The sequence below is a fragment of the Coloeus monedula genome (assembly GCF_965178545.1).
Source record: "Coloeus monedula genome assembly, chromosome: 3".
In the NCBI taxonomy this organism is placed as follows: Eukaryota; Metazoa; Chordata; class Aves; order Passeriformes; family Corvidae; genus Coloeus; species Coloeus monedula.
Window position 1 is genome coordinate 31,345,651 of NC_138783.1, and position 26,248 is coordinate 31,371,898.

Here is a 26,248-nt window from a genome sequence, read left to right on the forward strand (position 1 = left end):
GATTAAATGCTCTAAGAGCAGTTCACTTACAAGGCGAAATGAAAAAGCCTAAGGTGGCTTAGGGTTTCTCCCCTAATTAAACTTTCACAGTAGAATCTTCTTCGCTGCAAGAACATCTGCTCTGTGTTTATAATTATATGTTATCTAGCAAAACTCCCTATTCTACCTGCTTTATGATTCCAGAACATACAGGACGAACCATAGTGGGAGGGTCTCACATCCCTAGCTTCCTTACTTGTACCAAATGCACTGCAGAGCATTAACTAGTCCATTAAGAATCATCATCGTTTAATTTAATGAGCAGCAGTTTGTTTTTAGGAAGCACCATCAAGCCTTTTATCACATCATTTACTCAGATTCCAATCATACTTACTGTATGTCAGTAGAGAAAAGAGAGCTCTGTAGGACTGGCACAAAGGAACTGCTGTTTCTGCAATATATTACAACTAAGTCTGCATTAGTGCTCAGTTAAATAAAGCCCATGAGCCAAGTGAACTATTTTTACTCCACTGAACAAAAGGAAATATAACAACATCACTTATTACAGTGGCAGGCCCATTTTAAGGCACTATGTAATTAGGAGTAGGAGTTAATTACAAGACTAGATATAGCAGGCAAGGTTTTCCTCAACATCTTTGAGCAAGGTTTTTCTGGGGCATGGATCTTCTTACCCTCTGTTCTTGCTACAATGACCTAAGCAACTTTAAGTAGGATGCATGGATCTTCACTGCTACCTATTTAAAACTTGTTCTTTCTCAAGAAGCAGCAACACTGCAGCCATAAAACCCAACCCAGAGGAGACTGACTGAGCTCCCATTCACAGCCCTGTCAGCATCTGAAGCAAGTGACTTGCTTATTTCCATCCAATTCCCAGTGGACAAGCATCTACATCATACAATTAGCAACAATATGAACTGCAAATTCAGCAGAATTGGGATTTCACTGATGGATGGTTTGCCAGTATGCATGTTTTATTCATCTCAAGACTGCTTTGTCAGGTAGTTGTATGTCCTCTGTGTACTTAAAATGCTAAAAATCATTTTATGGTCATTATTGAGCAGACAAGAAGCTCTATAGACAATGTTGTACCTTTGCTAAGTGGTAGCCAAAACTCACCAGATTTCCAAAATGAAGACAACGACCAAAGACAGATGCTCTAGGAAATTGTATGAGTTAAGGCATTTTGTTCATTACAGTATTCCCTCCCACTACTCTAAGGCACCTTGTTCAAGTCCTGCAGCTACTTCCTCCTAAGGTCACCAGCATAAGAATTAGCCTCCCTAGGAGAGCACAGCATGCAGGAAGTCCAGGTGCAGTTTTCTGACCACTCTTCCCTAATTTCAACAATGAAGATTCAAAGATGTTCACAGCACACTGTCACTGAGATATGGCACCTACCCACAACACTAGAGCTTCCTTAGTGTTCAGGCACACAAACCCAGCACCCACCTCAGGTTACCTGACCACACTCCCTCTCTCCCATCCAAGGCAAGGGAGTATAAAATGATACTTTAAATTCTGTAACTAGCACACCAGAATTTCACCCCTCACCTTTACAGTAACAGCTCTGTTTGCTAAAAAACTCAAGATACAAACAGGGCAGTCCATTTCGGAAACGGCTATGTCACAGCTCTCAAGAACTCCCCAGTTTGGTCCCTGAGCACACCCAGGAGCAATGCATGGGGGTGCACTTCCCAAACCAATTTTTTCCTCTTCACTTCATGCCATTTACACTTGTCTCATGTAAGTGCTGCCTTCCTCTTCACTAACAATAACATTCATACACACATTGTGGCACAACCTGCACTAACTCCCCCTTTTGCTCTTACACTCCTTGCAGAGGAATCCAGTGAAGTAAAATACACTTGCTGTGGGAAAGGAGATCCTTCAAATCAATGCACAACAGAGCATGACCTGATGATGGCTTTAAGTGAACTGTCTCCTTTGCAAGTATGAGGTTGCATCTTCCACTCTTTCCAGTTGTTTCTTTTGGCCTAAGTTTTCATAGAATCATAGAAAAGGCTTGGGTGGGAAGGGACCTTAATAAAATCAACTAATTCCAGCCCCCCTGCTGTGTGCAGCAATTCCTCCCAGTAGATCAGGTTGCTTAGGGCCCCATCCAACTTTTTGTTCTTTTCCTGGTTATTCTTGTACTGCTGATATTTGCAGGTGCTGATTCACAGCCTCCCAACATACACACGTTTGGCTGCTTTTATTTTTAAGAAAAGTCTCTTCTGGCTGGAAATAACTCTTGTTTTCCAGTGAACATTTGTCAATGTACATCTAGTTTGATCTGAGGAGCTTAAATATTCTACTTTGACAAAAGCTTCAAAGCTTTGTCAGTCTCTCTTGTTCTATTAAAATGTTATAAAACAGACATCTAAACTTGTGGCCTGCTACTTTGTAAGGTCCCTTATAGCTTTAAAAATAGAAATTGGATTTGAGCCTAGTATATATTCTTTAAACTTCCAACATGGTTTGGATTTACATTCCCCACAGGTGAAACTTCCCCAAACGGTTTCAATTCGTAAAGATAATTAAAAACCTGCAAAAAATTAATGCTTTATTTCTGACAAAATTTAACCAAGATATCTTAAATGGAAGTAGCCAAATCCCAAATAATGACTTTTTTTAATCGGCTCTCAAAAAGTAGTCCTAAGAAAATAAGCCCATAATTCTGTCATTTTAGTATCTTATGTTGCCAGCAGACAGCTTCCTTTTTAGATCTGAGATGATGTATTGTCTCCAACCCCTGCTCCACTGGCTCCTAACCCTTTTCTTCCCCACAGAGCATCAGTACTCTACAGGGTATTTCCCTGGAGATTCGTTAACTGCTTCTTCCTCAAAGGCTGAGATTATTGGCATTTTTCTCAGACACATTTCTAGCCATTTAAAAGACCTGTCAGGACAGAGAAATAAATACATACCAAAAAATAACAATTCATCATTCTCTCTGTCAAGACATCACAGGTAAAGGGAAGACCTAAGTTTTGGCTGATGCCTTTAAAGACCATTTTCTATCTTGCATGCCTGTAAATCATTTACATAGCATTCCACACCCTCTTTTAATGCCAGTATCCTAAGGGAGAGGGTGGATTAGAATATTGGTATCTTTAATTTAGGAGGCAATTAGACCAACAATAACAAACCAGAGCTGTATGTATGCTCAAAACAATCTAGTTAAAATTCTATTTTAATTAAAAATCAGTCAAATAACCCCATTATGCCCAGAATTGCTTTAGGCATGATTCCAATCTAGCACATCTTTTTATTTAGTATTTTAGTTCCACACAGAGAAAGTGATTGAAATAACACTGTAGACTACCAGAATGGTCCTTTCTGTACAGCAAGTTCCTCTTCCAGTTAGAGAGCTTGGGAAGATACAGAAATAAATGTTCCAGTGTCAGTCAGCCTCTTGGTAAGCCACTTAATAACAGAAACAAAAAGAAACCTGCTAAAATAAAAGCAGCCTACATCTCAGGCAGAGTAAAGGGATTCTCCACTTCTGCTCTACTCTGGTGAGACCCGACCTGGAGTGCTGCATCCAGCTCTGGGGACCTCAGTGTAAGAAGGATGTGGACCTAAACATAGTTATCCTCAAGTGACAAAGTACTAAAAAGAAAAGCAGTTGTAGAAAGTTAGAAAGCACAACAGACAGCTCTAAATTAATAAAATTCGGTATTGCACATTGCCCACTTACTTCTGTAAGTATTCATACACTGGATCTTGTTTCTATTAACTGGAATTATATTAAATTATAAAATAAATAAACCTATTCCCCAAGACATATAAACAAGGTTGTTGCCCAGATCCGTGTTGCCCTCATGCACATCAACCACTACCACTCCCAATACTGAAATATACTAGGGAATTAAACGAGAAAAGAAAATGAAGACATTTCTTGAGGCCATTTTCTCTTCCAAGACACTTGTGGGAGGAAGGGCCCAGTACCTTAGCAAAGGTTAGCCTCACCAATTCCCTCCAGGCTTGTGCTGAAGAAAGAAGAGATTCAAGGTCTTGCAGTTCCAGAAATAGAAACCCTCCTTTACAGACATTTTATTCTACCAGGTCAATACACAGAAGACAGTGGTGGGTCCCCAGACATCATCTTCACCACTCCCTATCCTGCTGAGCCTTCCAGTCTGCTAAACTCAACCTTCCAATGCCTCTGGCTTCTTGGGAAGTAGAGAAGCTCCTGAACCACCTGGACTATTGTCACATTATTTATTTTTAGCATTTGAGCATAGAAGTCCAAGGAACTGGTGGGTAGAACCAGATTTTGGTCATCTTGCTGTTTTGTACTAAGACTAAACTTCATCTGTGGAGCTCTCTTGCCTCTCCGAATATCATTGGGAAATAAGGCAGGATGGTTTTGGGGTGATGAATGTGTACATGATTACGAAGAACTGGGAAGATATTCCTTATTACAGGCTTTCCACAGCCTTAACCTTTGAGAAAGTCTGCCTGAAGAAACAAAAGTGCACTTCTTGCTGCCAGGACAGGGGGATAGACCCAGAGCAGCCTCCATGAATGTGTAACAGTGGTGGGCAAGTGACCTTTACACTCCAAAACAAAAATCATTACAAAGCAGTGAGGTCTTAGATTTGACAAATTTTTCTAGGACAGTCAGGAAGCCAGAGCAACTTGGCTCTGCATGCCTGCATGATTAAACACAGCCATCCAACACCATGCCGGAGTCCTGCAGGATCAGGATCACCGCTGGGCTGCAGCCGGGCGGTCACTAGAGCCAAAGCCCATCCCACCTACACACACCAACCCAGAGCGGAACACTGCGGCATGAGTCCGCAGGACCATATGGCAAGAGCACCTCTGAAGACAGAACCAGGCAGCCATGTGAGTAGCAAGCTGACAGAAGAGGTAATATTTGCTTTGAACCTTTTCTGTGTCATTAGTGCTTGCGCTAATTACGATAACCAACAGCCGCAGTCACTCTGATGGGAGGACTGAACAGAAGTGACACAGCTGTCAACTCCATTCAAAGAACTAAATCCTTAAAAGTCCATCATTTTGGGGAAAGAACAGAATCCGTACAGCAAGATGCACAGGATTGCAGCTTTTTTAGGGCAGAAAGCTTCAGAGAGCAAGTACAGCTGACGCAGATGTTAAAAAGCGCGTTTGCCTGTTTCTCAGGGGGATTTAAACAGCAGGTGAGTGGGGCTGGTCTGTGGGACATGACCCTTTTTTATTTCAGCTATTTAGATGCAAATTGTTCCCCCTCCCTCCCCCTCTCAACACCATCTGTTAGCCCAGAGGTTTAGACTGTGCCTAGGATGTAGTTTTTGGGGGAGGGATATATAGATAAAGCACTGAGAGAATTTCAGTTAATGCCTCTATTTCCTCTAGGGCACAGTTTTGGAGAGAAAAAGAAAAATCACTTTTCAATACTATAAAAATAGGATTTTTCTCTCATTCTACTGCACTTTTTTTACTGACCCCATGGATTTCCTACCCTAGAAAGCATTCCTTGTCCAGCTTTTGGCCAACAAGCCACATTATACAGTGACATTTATAGCAGGTTGCTATGGTGTTAGCCAAGGGCATGAGCTGGTATTGCATGAAGTATCAGAGATTCAAGGAATTAAGGTCCTAAATAATAATAATGAAGTCCTTTACCACAAGGCACAGTATTTAATGTTCTTTTAGTGCTAGTGAAGCTGCCTCATCTCTGTCTAACTTTCCTAAGTGAACAGCAATGTACTTTCAAGAACTGTTGAGAGATTTGATTCATTAAACACTTCACACAAGGCTCTCGATTCTTCATAAAGGAAAGATTATAGGTGACAGCAGAGTCCACTTTCAGTAAGCTCAAAGATGATACAGTATTGGGATTGGTGGCTGACAGACCAGGTGGGTGTGCTGCCACTCAGAGGGATGTGGACAGTCTGGAGAAATGGGCCAACACCAACCTTTGCAGTTCAACAAAGGAAGATGCAAAGCCCTGCTGCTCAGGAGCACAGACTGGGAGCCAACGGGAAGAAAGGAAGCAGAAAAAGCAGAGAAAGACCTGAGATCCCTGTTGGACATCAAGTTGACCATGAGCCTCTAAAGCACCTTTGTAGCAAACAAGGTCAACAGCATCTGGGCTGCAATGGAAAAACAACTGCCAGGAAGTCAAGGGAGGGGATCCTTCCCCTCTGCTCAAGGTTGGTGAGACAGATCTGGAGTGCTGGGACAAGTGCTTCCTTCCTCTGTACAACGGAGACAGGGACATACCGGTGCAAGTCTAGCAAAGATCCCCAAAGATGATTCAGGGACCAGAGTATGAGGAGAGGCTGAAGGAGCTTCTTCAGCCTGCAGAAGAAGTAGTTCAGAGGGGAACTTATCAATGTGCATAAATACCTGATGGAGCTGTAAAGAAGATGGAACCAGGCTCCTCTTGGTGGTATCCAGGAACAGGACAAGAGTCAATGGGCACAAACTGAAATACAGGAAATTCCATTTAAATATAAGAACATACCCCACAACAAAACTCCACTTTTTTTCTGGGTGGGGATGAGAGGAGATGGACACAAAACCACAGAACCCAGAAAAAACACAGGTTTCTCAGAAAAATAATGGGAATTTTCATCCTTGGGCATGCTCAAAACCCTGCTGGATGTTCCCCTGAGCAAACTGTTTCAGTTGCCACTACTTTAGGTGGGGAATTGGACTAGACTATCCACAGCGGTTCCTGCCAACCTGCAATTCTGCAACTACAAGCCACACAAACTGACAGGGAGGCTTTAGAAGAGAGATACACACATCATTCAAAACTACTTGTCTGAAGCACATGTCTTTACTCCTCAGTATCCAAGGCCCTAGTTTGGCAATGAAGACAAATTTAAAGAGGTTGTGACAACCTTGTGCAGAAAATCAGCAGAAGAGTTGGGATCAGTATCACAACACCCTCATTATGTGGAGGACTGTGGAGTACAGTCCCAGTACTTGGGAGATGCCAGCTCTTGTCCCAGTTCTCACAGACCTCATTTGGGATCTTGGAGGCACAAGAGGGGGAGAAAATACTTCTTGTCTGCTCTGCCCTCCTCCCATCAGTCAGTCATCTCTTTAAAGAAAGGGCAATTCAGGTAGTTACAGAGCACACAGCATGAGAAGAATCCCTTCCAGGTGCTTCTGCAACTTCAGTTAGCACAAGAAACACATTCTCAGCAAGGAAAAAAAAATGAAAAATAAAAGAAAAATAGAGCTGTGTATGCAATTCTGATGGGAAACTCAGAGGTAAAGGGGAACATGGAAGAATTTGAAAACCCTTCTTCCCCCTTGAAGTCCCAGAGATGGGACAGAAGAGCCCTCCTGAGCTTGAAACATGAATAGGCAGCAACCACCTGAGCAGAAATGGAGAAGGAAAACAATACAGTGTGGGCTTCAGAGCCTCAGCTGCACCTGAGCAAGTTCTTGGGGCACCCTTGCATAATACTTTAGGCTGACACCAAGCTGGGTTCAGTCAGGCTTTAGTGATGATGCTCCACTGAGGTGAAGGAAAGAAGCTCTTCAGCTGGAAAGACCTTCTGCCAGACAAGGTTTGCACAGCAACATTTTCTGAAGGGATTTGGGCCTTTTTCTTTTCTTACTGTTGGGATATTGTTTGATTTTCTTAAGTGTTGCCAACACAAACACAACATCTTCCCTCTTTCTTGCACAGAAAGAAGAAGCCAGAACAACAAATTATCTCAATTACTAGGTGACAGTCAGGAACTTCAGGTACCTACTTTCAGACAATTAACTTCTAAAATACATTTAATTCAATTTTGGTGGAAATCAATATACTGGAAAAAGTTGCAGGCATTTCATAGAAACATTCTCCTAAAAAAAAAAAAAGTCAGTTATCTGAGCAAACAGCATTTCAATAAATTTGTGCTGATACTTTGAAAGAATTTAAAGTTTTCATTTTAAAATTCATGGGATTATATTTCCTCCATTTATGAAAAGTAAGGTTTTCAGAATATCAGTATTTCCTCTACAGAATGAGTATCTTCTTCATGCACTGCCTCTAAATCACCAGCTAATTTCTGTTTCCAGATCTCTGGCATTTCACCAGCACTACCAAGAATCTAAAGAACAGTTACTGGAAATGTTTTTGGTTAACCAACTTCTTGTTCACGAATCTCAGCACACGTACAAACTTTTGGAGCTGCAATCCTGCAGTTTGATCTCTAATACAAGGTACAGCATCAAGTCTCAGTCTCCTTGACTTTTAAAAGACAGAAAGGTCATCTGTGATAGCTGAGGGGTACTTGGCCTTAATGCCAGCAAGCCACCCACTGAAAACAGTGGGAGTTTAGCCCAAATTAGGATTTCAGGATTTATCCCTGTAACACCTCCCACACAGGACTACCTGACAGCTTCTGAAAACTGGCAAAATGTGAGGGACATGCCAACACCATCCCAGATGAGGTTGCCAAGGGTGTGTTTTGTAACAATTGAATTCAACCAACACCAGTCTGCATATGCACATATTCTTGCAGCTCCAAGGGGGTTTAGCATGCTGATTTCAAAAGGACAATGGCTAAAAACACCTCTCTGATACCGACTCAGTGCCAAACAAACCACACTTTTAAAAGAGAAAAAAAAAACCAAACCAAAACCACAAAACCAAAGCAGTGGTTATCCAGGATATTACTTAACTTGTGCACTAATACCCCATCTTCAGATGCTTTTCTAGAACTTCTTTCCAGCACCCCCACCCAAATCCTCATCTTTTCCCACCCTAAAATAGCTACTGCCATCCGCAGCTCAACCTAGGACAAGGTGGATGGGTTTACAGCCCAGAGGCACTGAGGTCGGAGAGGCAAATTTCTGCCCACACAGTGACTTCGAACCCAAATCTAATGGCATTGATGCTCAGGAAACCAGTTTACCACTGGCTGATGATCTTTCAAATCCCTGTCCCACTCTTAACTAAGCAAATACTGCTCAGGTAAGTATGTGCCAGAGCTGAGCATTTCCCCTGAGGGAAACATGTCTATGAGCCCTGTTCAACCCAACCTGGCCTCGAGCCTGTGGGAAGCTGAGTAACAACCAGCTCACATATTCAAGGGGCCAAAGGCTTCGTACAGCATCGCTTCTCTGAATGGGGGACCTGGCTCCTGCCCAAACTGAAGCCACTGGCTTTACAGACAACAGCATAAGGTCTGTAGCATCTAATTCTTAGAAAGATCCTTCATTTGGATGCCTGGAGGCAGCAGGGGTTTGCACAAGACAGAGTCAACACCTATGGTGCAAGTCAGATTGTATCACTGTAAATAATCAGTGCAGCAACTGAGATACAATAGCTAAGATGAGCAGCCTCTTTAGGTACCACAGCAGCTCCCTGACAACATCCAACAGAAAATAACCCAAACAAATGATAAAAAAAAGTTTAAAAGTCGGTCAAGGACAGTGGGTATTTGAGAAACTGAATCATGACTTACTTTGGAGCAAGAGCACAGTTAAGCAGACACACTGCTGAAGAGACAAGAGAGGTTCCACTCTAAAAGCAGCAATTAGTTATCAAATGACAGAAGACTTCCACAGGTTATTTGGTATGCTTGAATTTTCCCCTGAAACTAGTAATTTTTAAGAGGATCCAAATGCAGGAGAAGGAAAGAAGCCTGACTCAAAGAAAAAAAAACAAAACACCAAACCAAATAGCAAAAAAAAGAAATCCCATAGCTGTCATGCATGTTATGTTATGACATATATTCTCTAGACAGGAAATCTTTGGAGCAGCAAAAGCCTCTCTGCCGCTCACTCCACAAACCCTTGATATCATAATCACATTTTTAAAATATTGCCTTCTTGAACAATGCAGATTAAAAGGCGTAAGTAATTCTCTGACATGCTATCAAAAACCACACACCAGCACGAAACAGCATTTTATCGCATGCAAGGCCATTAAACTATTACTTAGAGTGCAATAAATAGTATATCCACACAGATACCACTGTCACTTCTGAGCAGAAAACCTAGGGAATTCCTCATCCCTTGCCCCTGGGGTTTGAGTGAGAGAAGTTGAATTGCTCCTGCTTGGAGCAGGGTTTTGTCTTGCAGAAACACTGCAGTATCTCAGCTAGCACAGCAATTGTCCCATAATTATCATGCACACTTTACAGTCAGTGAGACAAAAGGGACCTTTCACTTCAAAAGTAATTTTTAAGGCAAAAACAGAGGAAAGCTTTTCAAATTATGCCTGTGAAAGGACAAGGAGAAGAGATTGTGTATTTATATGGGTCAGTAAAGCATTCAGCAAACAACTGCAGCAGGGGATGGTCATGGGAGACCAGGGCTCATTTGCCACACCAGAAGTGGGTTTATTTCCACAGAGCTAAGGCGCTTGTCAACCACTCAGAGCCCCAAACAAGAACGCAGCCTGACAAGACAGAACAAGACACCCAGCTGGCTCCACAGTCTAGACAAAAACTTGCTTCTCTGAAGCTTTTATATTTTCCCTTCCTCTTCCAGAGTTAAAATTGGAATGGTATCAGTTCCTTTCCCAAATGGAAAGCCCTCTGAGAGCAAACCAGATTTTGAAGCTTTCCAGCAACTACACAGATCAGGCCACCAGAGCTTGCTGCTTACGTGTCTGTGTTCAGGGCATCCGCAGGGTAGTCTTGGGATCAGAGCAGAGCTACAGTTGGATGCTCTCCAGAGGTATTTTAGGAGAACAGAATCAAATTGCCACACAAATATAATTGCCAAGTTTCCGTCTACTGTTTCAGCAATTTGCTTGACACGTTTAATTTCAGAGGAGAGAGTGGTAGGGTAATATCTTGGTTTTATTAATATGTCTAAATTCCCTAACACAGCATTCATATCTTTGGTATGGTGCAGGATTCTTCCAAGTTCTGCTTTTGATAACAAAAAGAATTACAAATTCTTCACGCCGCCTGGAAAAAATACTTGGATAGACTGAGGTTAGGGTAGTCAGTGAGAAAGGTGCAAAGCAATATCCTTAAATTACCTATTCCCCTCAAAATCTACAAATCCAGAGCAGAGAATTTTGCTCCTCTGCTTTCTCTTCAGAAGTCCATTCAGAAAGCCAACCTTCAAGACACCTGTATGAGAAGTGTTGGTCACTTCTTTACCTGATGCTTTCAATTCTTGCGGCCCACACAGACCTAACTCATCTGGGAAAAAAGATTTCTCTGCCTTCTACCCCACAGTATTTAAGAGAGTTCAAATTCTGGAGCCTTTTGAAAAGGCTGTCCAAGATCAGCATGTTTTTGTGCTCCCAACACCAACTCATTATCCATCCAGCTCTTGCCCATTTCAGCTCTCCATTTCCAAGCTTACAGACATCTCACAGCATCCCAGAGAATACACTGAGATCATCTGAATGTATCAACATGCATTTGGATCATCTGTTAAACCCACGAGGCATCCACTGCCAGAAGATCCATAAAGAGTGGAGAGTCTGTGACGACTTCTTCACCATTTCTTGTTAAAAATATTTCAGTCCCAATTCCCATAGAACCAGGATGTCACCTAAAGAGGACTGTTTGCCTTCAGAGCTATATGAGAATTCAGGTTTTCAAGTAAAATTGAGCTATCAAAAAATCAAGTTGCTTATACATCTAGTTTCCATTATAGAGCAGATAGACTCTGCACATATGAACGGTGCTTTTCCAAGATTTCACAGCAAAGAAGTGAGTAAAATTTTAATCTAGAAAGTGACAAGAGGATTAAAGAGATTACAGACCTCTAAACAAATTACAAGAGCCATGTCATTCTGTAACACTGTTCACAAGAATTGAGCTCTACCTTCAGAAGCCTGTCATTTGGATTATTAAGTTTTTAAACATGAAAGGGCTGTATCCCAACACTGACTTTCAAGCCTAAAAGCGTTTTGATCTGAAGACGGTTGACCATAGCAAAAACATCAAGCTAAAGAGTGTAGGAAGTGGCTTCAGACCTTTTGAGCAGGTATATGATTTCAAGCACCAGTTTGATGATTAGGTTGAGCATCCACAGGCACAGGAAGCACCAACTCTAAGTCAAAGGAAGGACAAGTCCCAGCTGACAGTCACATAGAGGCAACAAAAATCCATTTTTTTCTCTCCAGCTTTCTGAAGTTCTCTCCTTTCTTGAATCCTTGGAGAAGGACATTTTTCTGCTCTATTCCGCTTTCCATGGGATTCCATATAAGTAGAAATTCTACCGTTCCCGTTACTTTTTGGCACAGGAAAACAGTTAACTTTTCTTCACAAAGGAAGATAGATTTTAAAGAGAGCTTGAGCTTGTAAAAACTGTACCATCCTGCTCCACAAGTGAGACAAAGTGCTCCAAAGTCATATTCTGTGTAATAACAGAAATTAAGATTTTACCAGTTTCCTCAGAGCTCTGCAGAGCCTATGAAAAATCATTTAAGTTTTCAAGTCACAAATACCACTGACCCCATCAGCCTCACAGACTCAAGAGTGGTTTTATGAAGAGTGGGTCACACTCCTGCAGGCAATCTCCAAGCCCTGAGCAAGAACAATGCTGGCCAGAGCTGTGACAATGCTGAAGTGACAGGCAGCACTTGAGCACAATCTGGCCAACAGTTACTGCTTACAGACGCCATGAGAACTCCACTAGAGATATTAGAGGAAATATTTTTGCAGAAATCCACTCACAGGCACAAAGGCGGAAAAAGAAATGGCACAAAGCTCTCAAGCATGACTTTGCTTGCTCTTGTAGGAATGACAGAAACCCACAGCAGCACAGACTTCAGCCTAAGCATGAGCCACTCATGAACATTGTGGTCTTTCAGTACCCAAATATTGCCTACAAGAAATCTGGAGGGGATCCATTTACAAGGGCATGTAGTGATAAGACAAGAGGAAAAGGCTTCCAACTGACAGAAGGCAGGTTTAGATTTGATATGAGGAAGAAACTTTCTACTGTGAGAGTGGTGAGGCACTGGTACAGGTTGCCCAGAGAGGCTGTGGATGCCCCATCCCCTGGGAGTGTTCAAGGGCAGGTTGGATGAAGCTTTGAGCAACCTGATCTAGTGGAAGATGTCCCTGCCCATGGCAGGGGGTTGGAATGAGATGATCTTTAAGGTCCCTTCCCACCCAAGCCATTCTAGGATAGATACCCTGGCTCCAGGCAGCTTGACATGGTTAAGCCATGACACTGCCCATGCTCCAAAAACACCTCCAATGGCAGTGAAGACTGAGCTACAGAGACGAGCACAAAGCCAGGTGACAAAAATTTCAACATGATAACACAGTTTCAACAGACATTCAAGCACAGCCCCAGTTTCCTCTAAAAATGAAAGGCTTCAGTGAGATAACTCAAGCAATTAAACCTACACAAAAGCCTTGAGTCACTTGCTGGGTCACGATCCATCTGATTCCAAGAATCTGTATGCAGGCTGCTTACCCAGAAATTAACCTACTGCCTCAGAAAGTGTTACTTAATTTAGAAGAGTGATTACTTACAGCACCTGCTGCTAGCCTCGCAGCCCCATACGCCAGCTCCTCCAAAATTAATGCTAAGTCTTCTAAAATTATTTACATAAGTAATTAAGGAAAGAACTAAAAAAACAGTGCTAAATGTAAAACATAACGATCAGCTGGGTTATCAGCAGCAATCGAAACTGTAATTTCCAAAGTAAATAGTGTGAGTTAAGGCAGTTTGAGCTGAAGTTGCAGTCAGCTCTTGTCACAGACTCCCTTCCTCAGCCAGGAATAAACAGCAAACACTGCACAGGAGACACACACCAAATTGTGTATGTGTATGACAAAATCAGCTCAGAAGCAGCGCCACACAGCACAAGAGCCTTTGCAAAAGAGGTGTCCTGGCTTTCAAGCCACATTACCTGTAGGCTTTAAATGTAAAGCCAAATCCACAACAACCTTGTCATGCAAGCAAAGAGCCTCTAGCAGTAGCCGAGGACTGAGGTCAGCAGGCAACGGAGAGAGGAAAAGAAGGGAAGAAAGGAGGACCAAGGAACAGGCGTCATTCTCAAGCCTTAGTCCTTCTCTAGAAGTTTCTGTTCATATCTACAGACAGAGATTCAAAATAAGCACACAGGCCCTAATGGGATGCATCCAGGAATGCCGAGGGAGCCAGCACAGGCCATTGCAAGGCCATGCTCAGTTTGATCAATCACGGCAACTGGCAGAAGGGCCCATAGACTGGAGGAAAGCAAATGTCAATCCTGATGTTCCAGAAGACCCAGGGAACCACAGGCAGGCCTACAGGTACCTCATGAAGTTCAACAAGGAGAAACACAAAGTGCTGCACTCAGGGAAGAACAGCCACAGGCACCTACATATGCTGGCAGTAGGTGGAAAACACTCTGGCAGAAAAGGACCTGGGGGTCCTGGTGGTCACCAAGTTGAGTGTGAGCCAGAAGTGGGTCCTTGCAGCCAAGAAGGCAAATGGTATCCTGGGCTCCATTAGGCCAAGTATTGCCACCAGGTTCGAGGCAGATGATCCTTCCCTGCTCCTCAGCACTGGTAAGGCCACACCTGGAATGCTGGGTACAATTCTGGGCTTTCCTGTATGAGACACACACACCAGAGAGTCCAGCAAAGGGCCACAAAGATGCTGAGGGGAGCATCTCTTCAGTAATGAAAGGTTGACAGAGCTGGGAATGTTCAGCTGAGAGAAGAGCAGGCTCAGGGAATCTCATCCATGTCTATAAATCCCTGTGGGGAGGGTGCAAAGCAGATGGAGCCAGGCTCTTGTCAGTGATGCCCAGGGCCAGAGGCCATGGGCACAAACTGAAACACTGAGGGCCCCTCTGAACACCAGGAAAAACTTTTTTACTGTGAGGGTGACCAAGCACTGGCACAGGCTGGCCAGAAAGGTGGTGGAGTCTCCATCCTTGGAGATATTCAAACGCTGTCTAGGCACTGTCCTGGGCAACTACCTATGGGTGGCCTTGCTTGATTACAGCAGGCTGGGCCAGATGACCTCTGGAGTTCCCTTCCAACCTCAACGAGTTTGAGATTCTATGAAGAAATGTACCTAAAGGTGTATAGGCATCAAGAAGAGCCCTTCCAAGAGCCAATGCAAACCTTAACCTTAATTTAAACTACTGAATGCATATTTTTATTCTTGAAAAACAATGCTTGTTTTATGCTTGAAAAACAATGACATTTCAGTAATGGTAGCTGAGATGCTCCATGCTTCCTCCCAGGAGAAGGGGTTCAGAATTAAACACGTAACCCTTCACCACACAGGTCTGTCTCAGAGAAGAGTCAGCCCACTCGCTTGTGTGCACACAAACTGGAAGCAATTCACATTTGGGGGCTTATTCCTGTTCCTAATCAAGAGAGAGGTTATTTGCAAAAATTCAGCTGGGATCTTACAACCCACTTCATGCACTCAGAAGGACTTTTTCAGCAGCTTGAAAACATCCAACAGTCTGTGCCTGCTTCCTCCCCTGACCCATATATATCAAAGTCTAAAAGCCACAAGCGGCCTATACAGAAAAGTTTGCCTTTTAGGAGATGGAACAAAGAACATAACATTCCTGTCTGAGTGCAACAAAAACAGCTTGAACAAGATTTCAAAAGGTCACAGTCATTGCAGCCTCCCAGAACTAGAGGCACCCAGTTGCAATTCAAGCTACGCAGCTCATCTCTTTCAAGCCCAAAAGCTTGGCTAAGTTTGCAGGTCTTTTGGGGACACTAAGCAAAGTACCGGAGTGCCTCAGCTCCAGACACTGGCTGTCTCAGAAGCCAAAGCAAGCAAAGTAAAACTCAAAGTACTGATGCTTAGGAGAGCTGTGTGGGCAAAATCTGACTTCGCCCATTGCTTTGCAGCAGTGTAGCAGGACCAGAAAGCATCACACTTCATATTATTACTTAGGGTGTTCTTATTTCTTTGCTTATGGTTTATGTATTGAAGCATCTTCTAATCTGTACAGCCTTCCAAAAGAACCCTCTATCTGCTGTTTCACTGTACAATGAATTAACGAAGGTTTGATATCAATAACTAGCCTGAAATTATTTTGGAAGGAAAAATGTACAAGAGTTTCTGCAGAAAAGGATACAACTCCCCCTTCCCCCACCCCCTTGACCAACTGTGCCTATACAAGACTCTCATACAATTTCTGGACATTTTTCTAAATTTAAGGCACTGCACAGAAAACCATTCATGCATAAAACACTACTCAGTGATAAAATGTTACTAATGTGGGTGAAAGAACAACTTCTGCCAAGTAATACAGAATACCTGAAAGTGCACAGGAGCTCTACCACCCTTCTATACACTGAGGACATGGCTGAAGTGAGTTGAGAAAGGTTACACAAGTTTACAACACAGAAGAAACACATCTTTCAGGCTTCTGTCCTGTTCTGGTTCTGCACCTGCAACTCTCCAACTCCCTGCTAATTTTGCAAGCAACACTGGAGCAAGGCATGGAGTGGGGATCTGCTGCTGGAACAGGCTGCCAGGCAGAAGCTGCTGGGGCTGGTACCACACTCAGAATGGAACAGCTCAGAAAGCAGGAGGAACTGGCAGCAGCTTGCCATCCTTATCCATCTTCTGTGCAACTTTCCTGATCAGAGACACTGGCACTGCTCACTCTCTTTTGCCTTTCCACTTGTGTGAGCCTCACAGATTTGCTCCTGGTTTAAACTATCAAGTGATTACAGCACTTTACCCTACTCCCTATAGGGCACAGGTTGCATAAAGCAGAGATTTTGATCACTGCTCCTGGCACAGCTCATAGTGTTCTTGTTCCAACCACCTATGCCAGGAATGGGATGTTCATGTCACAAAATTACAGAATCATTAAGGTTGGAAAAGACCTTTAAGATCATCAAGTCCAACCATCAACCCAGCACCACCGCCACGTTCACCATTAAACCATGTCCTCAAGTGCCACATCCACACATGTTCTGAACACTTCCATGGATGGTGACTCCACCACTTCGTTACGCAGTCTGTTTCAATGATTTACAATATTCATTTGACAAAAAAGTTCCTAACATCTAATCTAAACCTCCCTGGCATATCTTGGGGCCATTTCCTCTTGTTCTGTTAAGATGAAGGAAATGTTCAGTACTTTTTCTCTGGAAAAACCTTTCACCATCAGACATTTCTCCACAGCTTCTGCACTCTGAGGTGCTTAAAGCCCTCAGCACATCCCCTCAGACTGACACTGACCTTGTTCCCCACTTCCCTCACCTCGCACCAGGATGAATCTGTTGACCTCCACTCAAAGAACGTGCTCCAGCCTATGAACTCACCCCAAAGCAAAGCACATCCAAGTTGTGACATGACCATCACATTCCTTTCTCTCTAAAATGCACTCATTTATGTTGCTCTGCTGAACAGCTGAGGGACCTCTATTCCCACAGGCTTTTCTGGGCCCCACCTCCTTGCTCATCTGTCTCCTCCTTCCCCAGGAGACGGGTGGCAGATGCCCACCTGGGGCTGCAAAGCCCCAGCACTACCAGTTACTTCCCATCAATTTTAAGTCCTCAACACTTTTCAGATCAATGCATGAACTGCCACTTCAATAAAACATTAAGAGCTGAGCATCAGAACCCTCCTTTGATTCATGTAAGATTCTGGTAAGAGAAGCCAAATTTCTAGAGACAGCTCTTGGGGCAGAAGCAGAAATAGAACAAAACCAACATTGTCCTCATGCAGTGGCATCATGCCAAACCTCTCTAGGCTTTTGGCATCAGAAAAAAATGCCAGCCATCACTACATTCAGCAGGAATCAAGCTGAAGTTCTCAGCTGTGCAGTCTATCAGCAGTTCAGCTTCTTCAACTGCATCGAGGTTCTGATAACAGGAGTAAAGTTATTCCCAGTATGAGAGACTTTCTGAAAGGGATGCTTGCTTCAGTCACCACAAACAAGGTGCTAACAACAAGCCAGGTTTGAGTCATAAACTTCATTAGCCTCTTTACAGAGTTTGTGGTTTTTCATATTTCTCTTTGTGCACAGTGAAAGAGGTTCTCTTTTATTTGTATTCTCCACTTCCAGTACAATTCCAGCAACAGCTGTGTTTTAACACCTTTATCACTTCTTTTTTCTTAACAGGAAAACAAACAAAAGGCCACACACCGCCTGGATTTTCCCTCCTTAGTGGTACAGAAATATTTTATTCATCAGCTCCGTGTTCCTTTCAGGTTTTACAACATAAAACAAATTTTAGCCAACAGCATTTGTTTGTGACTTCCAGTGCCATTTGTTTTCTTTCTCAAAGATTCAGAGAACCACCTTGACCTAATCCCCTTAGTACTGCTATTAAATTAGCAACTCAGCTGGCTGGTGGGGACCACATTTTGATCACAACAGGCACCCCTGTTCCAAGGAGATGGGTGAACCAAGTGTTGCAATACAATGCCCTGGCAATGGGCACAGCGGCAGAAGTTGCCTGAGCCAGCATCAGGACATGGCTGAAAGGACTTGGAAGCAGATTCACACCCCATTTGGTCACTCCCACTAGACGGACAACAACCTCAGGCAGAGCTGCAACAGCCACCCCAGTATCTGCCCAGAACCACAAATTAGTGGTGCAAAATAAAGCTGCGAGGAGGCAGTGCCTCTGCATTGGTTCAATTCCTCTGGCTGTCAACCAGCTTGGAGTCAGTCCCACAGGTAAAGAAAACCTAAGAGATTGGAATCAGGCCTCCCATCGGTGAGGCAACCGATTTCACTGGCCTTTTCATCAATCCCTCTGGGCTGTTTTCACTCTCTCATGAGAATCTGGGATATAGTTATGTAAAACAGATTCCTCATCCTTAATTAAAATAAAGTTCACATGCACACCCTGCTGAAGGCAGCATTAAAAAAAATTACTTCTATGAGGAATAAGTCACTTATAATTAAAAAAAAAAAATCTCATTGTGCACATAAGGGAGTGTCAAACACTTGCCAGCCACCTGGATAATTCCTTCCTATGAAAAACTGCAGAGGAGAGCCCTGGGGAAAGGAAGGGTCATGCAGAGAGTCTTGCAAAGGCAAGAGTCTTGCAAAGTACAAGTGGGATTTACCCTGCACAGGTGAGTGCCTGAAAGCCTGTCACCAAATTCTACCTATTCTGAGGCTACAGTCACCAATTCTCCACTGCACTAGTATGGTCTTTCACCTGTTTTAAAATCAAAGCCCATGGTGTTTAACCAAAAGTTCCCTGGCTGTAAAAGCATGAGAGCTAATGGTTCATATCAGCTTTACCTGCTGACTTTATGATTTAAACCTGTGTTCCTTCCCTTCTTCCCATATGGAATAGTCTCAACTACTTTAGCTTCTTCTCAGAAGGTAGCCCATTTCTTTGCCCTTTCAGCTGCCTTTCTGCAATGCCACTGTACTCTGCAAGAGATGTGGAGACCAGAACTGTACATCACCCACAAGATATGGGTGCATCAAGCATTTATACCAAAGCCAAATGGTGTCGTTCATCACTTTCCCCATGAGGATGGTGGCTTTTTTGGTTGCTGCTGCAGTGATGCTTCCCTCTCCATCGTAAAATGTGAAATTGTCCCAAATTTTTTACTTCCTATTATTCATGTGGCCTTCAAACCGTAAAAAAGCCTTTCCTCCAAACTTACAGGAACTTAAGATGTTGACAGAAGTTTTCTGAAAATCCAAACATATTATATCCACTTTAACCCTTTCTTATTGACACCCCACAGAACTTAATGGGGTGGGGCAGGAGGATTTTCATTTTCAGAAGCCAAACTGACTTTCCCAGCAGTTAACATTTCTCTATGTATTCAGAGATCCTTTCCATTCCTGGTAGCATGACTCTCTGTTGTGCTGTTCCCAGGATCCCCTCTAGAGCCCTTTTTATAGTCGGGAATCACACTGGCAGCTCCCCAGTCCTCTGGCACCGTGGCCATCTGTAGTGATAAATTATACAGCTTGGCCAGCAGTTCTGCAGTTTCACATTCAAGCTCCTCAGGACTCTGGAATGGCATCCAGCTCTGGGGACTTATTAACATTTATCTGTTTGGTCTAATTTTTCCTTTTGTAATTATCTCAAATTAGTTTATCGATCTATTGGCTACAAGAAGTGCACTTGACACAGGAACATCCCCAACACCTCCAGCAGTTAAGACTTGATATTCTCTGCTAATGCTTTATCATCTTCAAGTAGCTTTTATACACCTTTAACATCAAGCACTCCCCAGGATACCCAAACCTTATTGGATTATATCCTCACATACATAATGTTTATGTCCTAGTGGCTATAATAAGTGACGTGCTAACATCTCAGGAGAGCAGTCCCAAGACAGACTGTTTTATCTACCTGCTGTCCCCCTCCTACCAACCTGTGCCCTGGAGCAGCTGTCACCCCGCTTTTCTCTCCTGGTGAAAGTTTCAGATACCACGAGAGATCAGTGAGATTAACTGTGTCACCATGGCAGCCAGCTGTAAGGCAGGGTGGAGATCCAAGCCCTCACAATCCAAGTCTGGGACAGGAGCTGTCGAGGCCTAAAGTGGAGTTTTCTAAAGCTCATGTCCAGGAAGGCCAGCACAAATGGAAAGTAGCCTTTGTGTGATGTGATGACATTTATAGATGCCAGCCAATCTGAGGTGCAAGCAGCTGCAGATTTTAGTGGTTTACCCTGACTGAAGTACTAAAGCAGGTACCTTTCTTGCTGCCACAAAAAGTGTTTCTGTTCCTCACCAGCGCGTCCCTGTAACACTCACAAGGTTCAATGAAAATGGTCCTTTTGGATGAGGCTGTGTGTGAAGCTACCTGCCTGCACAGGCACTTGCAGAGTAGAGACTCAGACAGTTTCCTTCTTCCACACCCTCCATTCCTTGGCATTTATACCTTTCAGAAGCCCATAGCAGTCCTGCCCTCCTACTTATTTTATAAAAACTACACAAGTATATAGCTTTTATCTTCCTCTTGCGTCAATCCCTCCAACCCCAAAGTCACTTCTGTTGCTTTCCTTCAACTTCCTTCTGTTTATCTACTAGAAAGTAACAAAGATCAAAGGCACCATTACATCACAATAAAAAAATCCCCCCACCCTTCACACTGATTAGCAACATCAGACTCAGTTTTCAGAAAGATATTTAAGAGTTTGTTTAAATACTTTGCCAGTTTAGGTGCCAAATCCCAACAGTTTCCGAGGGAATCAAGCGCCCACGCGCTTTCTGGATTCCCACTAGATGCCTACCCACATCTTTTAGTACGTAACCACATGAAACACTACTTTTGATCTCAAGGTTAGGCTCTCAAGTGCTGCTAAGACAGCCCCTGAATGTTCCCACTGAAACACACAGGCTACAGAGAGAGTTATGTCTCCTGGTTAGGGAGAAGAAAAAGAAAAAAAGGAAAATAAAAAGAGGAAGGGGGAAAAAAGAAGAGTAAAAGAAAAAAAAAAAAAAGGAAAGAAAAAACCCTCCACAACTTTTGATTTTTGTTCTTTCATGCCAGGCAGATCTTACCAAATACCTACTGCACAGCTCCTGCCAGATGAAAGCTTTGTTTTCATCTTGGCTATGAATTCTGAGGCACAGATGTTGCTGAAGTTTTTCTATACATATTGCAGGGTATTCAGACATAAAATTACATTATGCTATATCAGAAATGTGTTTTCCTACTCCTCCTGTGCCTGCTGCTTCTCTGTTTGCCCTTTACACCTATATGACAGAACTAGGCATATTATTCTCCAGCATAGTTGTGTTTTATGCTCACCAGGAGCCTTTACTGGCAGTGTTTAGGTGGAAGGTGGCAAGGCATCACAGCACCTCCATGAAAAAGCCATCAAACATTTGTACAACTCCTACACTATAGCACTGTGGCTATGAAGTGGAGGACTGCAAGGTAGAAGAGGAACAGCAAAACAGTAGGATTATTTAATTTTGTGTGACTGGCAGCAGCATTAACAACGTAATTCTGTCTTGGAGTAAAAATATATTTCCAGCTGGACACCAGCAAGAAGTTTGGATCCAGCTTATAATCATTCTTTCAATTCTGAAAAATTTCTCAAGAATACATGTAACACTTGACACAAGACATTATACAGGCTGGTGATGGGAAAATCCCAAAAGTGCTCTGCTACACTAACAAATGAACCCACTAGGCAATGCACGGGAACTCCCTACAGCATGGCAGGGATTACAAGCATTATTCCTCTACAGGGACTCAAAACACAATTCAGGGCAACAGAACAATGGGATGGGGAGAAATACATGATCCAGTTGTGATTTTTTTTGTCAGGGTCTCTCTCCCAAATACATTTACTAAAGACAGAGAACCAGTTAGAGAAGAGTCAAAATCAAAAGGCTGAGAAAGTTGGGGCTGTTCAGCCTGGAGAAGAGAAAGCTCCAGGGACACCTTAGAGCCCCTTCTAGTACCTAAAGGAGGCTACAAAAAGGTTGGAGGGGAACTTTTGACAAGGGCATGGAGTGACAGGGCAAGGGGGGGGCGGTCTTCAGCTGAAGGAGGGTAGGTTTAGGTTTGATATTAGGAAGAAATTCTTTACTATAAAAGTGGTGAGGCACTGGCAGAGGTTGCCAAGAGAAGCTGTGGATGCCCCAATCCCTGGAAGCATTCAAGGTCAGGCTGGATGGGGTTTTGAGTAACCTGGTCTAGTAGAAGGTTCCTTACCCATGGCAGGGGGGTTGAAACTAGATGATCTTTAAGGTCATTCCAACCCAAGCCATTCTGTGATTCTATAAAATCCATTCTGCACTGAGGACTTTCAGATCTGCAGCATAAGCAGGTCCCACAGGAGCTGACTGGGCAGGTGCTAGAGGTTGAGAGAGCTTGGGGAGAGAGGGATATAAGTACAAAATAAGCAAAATAAAAAGCTGTATACAGCAGGTACCACAATGACAGAGTAAAAAGGCACTTACTTGAGCGTCAGTTCTGAGGAGACACTAAATCTCACCATATGTCTTACAGACCTTACTTCCAGCTTTCAGACCTGCAGGCAGCTCCGTGATCTTTAATACTACACCACAGCTACAGTCACTCATACTGCTTTGCAAAGTTTCCTGCCAGGTCAGCTCACAGCCAAGTGCTGAAAGGGAAAGGCACCCTTGCCTTTGGATGGCTGTGTGCCACGATGAGCTCAGCTGTGTCAAGCTTCATCCTCCGAGCTCAGCTCCTAAGAAACTCAAGCGAAGAGCACACGCCCAGCAGGTGGAGAGAGATCTCTCCTGTCCTTTCATCATGCACTCAGTCTTCAAGAAAATGCAAGTTCAGAATTACGCTTTTAATGTTAATTTTGAGTTGACCACATCAAAAGGAAAACAGCAGCCAAGGGCCACATCCTTGCTTTATAGTTTGGGGGAGGAGGGGAGTGCAAGCTAGTTTTGAGAAAAAAAAGCAAAACACGAGCTTCTCATATGCTAGTCAAGAAGAAAGTTAAGTCAACCACAGACTCTCCTCCAAAATTTGTAGTTAGTTCATTAGGAATTTAGAGCCCTCACAGAGTTTTTATGCTGTAACTAGCACAGGTTATGCTTCATAGAGAACCCTTTCCCTGCTCACCTCATTCACACCCCAGTGAAAAGAAAAACAACGCTCACAAGAGCCGCACCACAGAAGGGAAGCACATGAATTCATGAGAAGGGAGAGAGAGCACAGACAGCAGGCATGCTCATCATCTTGGATTTCAGATGGTTTACCTATAGCTACAGGAAGTGCAGATGGAACAGAATCTCATGCCTTCAAAAACAAAAACAGCTACATCACACATTGGATGAGATCACCTTGTTGAAGTCACTGCTCCTCCATACTGAGCCAAAATAATAGGGTGGGATTCAAAGAGCAACATCATCAGAAACACAAAGCATCCACTGTAGTACTAAATTTAAAGCAGGTATGATGTAAAAAGCAGAAAGCCACTTGCTGCTCAGGTGAGATTCTTTTCATCTCCATAACCATTACATCCTAAACTGCACATTTACACATGTAATGTCAGCACATGATAAAATGTTTTTGAAATAAAAAAAGCCCACACAAACACTGTTGGTGGCATTTGGACTAGGTCCCAGGATGAATAAGTATTGGATCAGAAGGCAGGAAGGGCTCCTGCAGGATACATCTAGTGTTAGAAAGAATTGGCTCTTAAAAAAACAAAGGTCACCTAGAATAAAATTGATTATGTGATTTAAACCAAAAAAAAAAAAGAAAAAAAAAGAAAGAAAAGATCCTGATGATCATCTAATGAACTGCAGGAGATAAAGGAAATCAAGCTGAGATCATTTCAACATTAGCATTTTTCTAAAGCAGCAAATAACTTTAAAAGAAGCCATTGCCTGCAAGAAAAGACACTGTTGGTTGGACAAAGTAAATGACTAAATTCTTACCATTTTTTACAGCTCATCACTTCTGAACATTCTTCTTTTGCAGCTCAAGGACTTGTTTCAGAGACACTCAAAACAAATGAAAACCTGGCACTCTGAAGTCTACAAGGTTGTGAGATTTCTGATCTGCCCTTGCAGCCTTCTCCTGCCCTGACACCCCCAAATCCCCTCTTTGCCGTGAGTAAGTTGGAAACAAGTTAGGGAGGGGGGACTGTTAATATGAGCTGGCAGGACACTGTTTCAGCAAGTATAGCTTTGATGTGAAAGCCAGAAGCCCTACTATGACAGTGCAGTGAGTCACTTGATGACAAGTCACTGAGGCATTTAGAGAGGGATTTTGAATTCTAACAAGTGACACTGTTTTGCCTCCTCTAACTGAAGGATGTGCCTTTATTGAACCTGGAATCCAAACACTGCCTGTGACCGTCTGCCTCCATTTAAAGACAGCCTACACAGAGAAATACACTGTTGCGTACTTTCAGTCTTGCAGTAGAGCCCTGAAGGAATCTTGAGTTGTTTGCTTTCTCTTCTTGAAACAAGTCCTGCTTTTGTCATTCCCAGCCCTACCCTTACCTCCTCAGCCTTTCTAATGAAATCTACAGATTCAAGTATTTCCAGACATCTCATCACCAAAACTACCTGCTTGATAGAGGAAGATAATGGGTTTCTTTCCCTATCCAGTCTTCACCCCCTCCCAAGCCCTGAAGAAGATGCTTCTTACTGGGGTGGAGGACAAAATATTTTACCTCCCTGCTGCTCATCTGTGCTTGCCCAGTATCTTCAGGATCACAGAAGTATGGGGAATCTGTTTCTCATCAGTCTTAGGAGTGGCTGGGGAAAGTAAAGATAGGCAGGAGATGAACAAGGGTTCTGTAGAAAGGCAAAAGGAAAACCAACAAATAAAGCTCTAAGAGATATGATCAAGGAATGGAAGCAGGGAAAAGAACCCAAACAGGAAGAATACAAAAGTTAGTTCCCCCATACACACTGCAAGTTAGGTTCAGTATTGTTGTCAGGGCTCCCAGAAATGGCAAGAGAGACACTAGTCTGACACTGGAGGTTACAGCTCCAGATAAAATGTCAGTTTAATTTTATTCATTCTCTTTAAAATCTGGTTTAGGAACATATGCAAAGGAATTAAAGCAGGCCTGGAAAAGTACTTCCAGTCTCACTTCTTCATAGTCTTTTGGCAGTGGCCTGGTAGTGGATGAGACTCCTGCTGATTTCTGTGAATAAGGTACAGCTTTTTTACTCATTCTCTCTGCTACCAAGGGAGTCAAAATTGCACAGAAGAATTTATAGCACACAAATGTAAGAGACTGTAATTTTTCCCAGACACCTTATTACCAAGGCATATAGGCTGATGCAACAATAAGAAATTTGATGAGCCAGAAATTAAAATGTGGATTTTTATATTGGATTAAGATAACTGTGAGACAATACTCATTGCTGGTGCTGCAGCTTCCTCTCCTTCCTTCCCTTGCAACTTCTCTGGCTTTCTGTAAGGCTACTCAGTGAAGACTTCAGTGATTTTGGAGAATTAAGTTACAATGCTAGTAACTCACTGTTAAGAGGTAGTAGATACTGTCACTTCCTCACAAAAAATTAGGAACTGGAGACTCAAACCAAAGTCTCTGTGTGCTTAAATCTCTTTATTTAAGTCTTCAAGGCACATTTGGATCAAATTCTGTCATTTCTCTCTACAGATAGGAGTGGGAGAAGTCTCTTTTATATGACACATATTTTTGCATAGCTTTCACATCTCCAGAATCTTGGAGCTTAACAGAAAGCATCAAACACCTTAACACACACCCACAATGTGCATACATTTTACCAAAGAACCTTACCAATGACTTTGATTATCAGAAAATGGATGGTTTTGATGAAGGGCTATGTGGTGTTATCACCATTTCGTTTCTGGGCCTCTCCTTTGAGCTCAGCTCCCAAAGCTTTTTCGTTGCCACCTGTGATCTGCCATGATCATGAGCCAGAGAAGCAACACCGAAATTGAACACACAG

General features: G+C 43.0%; 1 protein-coding gene across 2 annotated transcripts in view; it reads right to left on the minus strand.

Moving 5' to 3' along the window:
• Positions 1-26,248, minus strand: part of PAK1 (p21 (RAC1) activated kinase 1) — a gene marked incomplete at its 3' end in the record, with an annotated part of 69,589 nt that overhangs the window by 36,609 nt on the left and 6,732 nt on the right. The window contains exon 1 of one of the 2 annotated variants that reach the window (XM_082277689.1): positions 6,361-6,441. The exons of the other annotated variant lie outside the window; for it this stretch is intronic. Of the gene's footprint in view, positions 1-6,360; positions 6,442-26,248 lie in introns of those variants that run through there. 2 annotated transcript variants of the gene reach the window in all.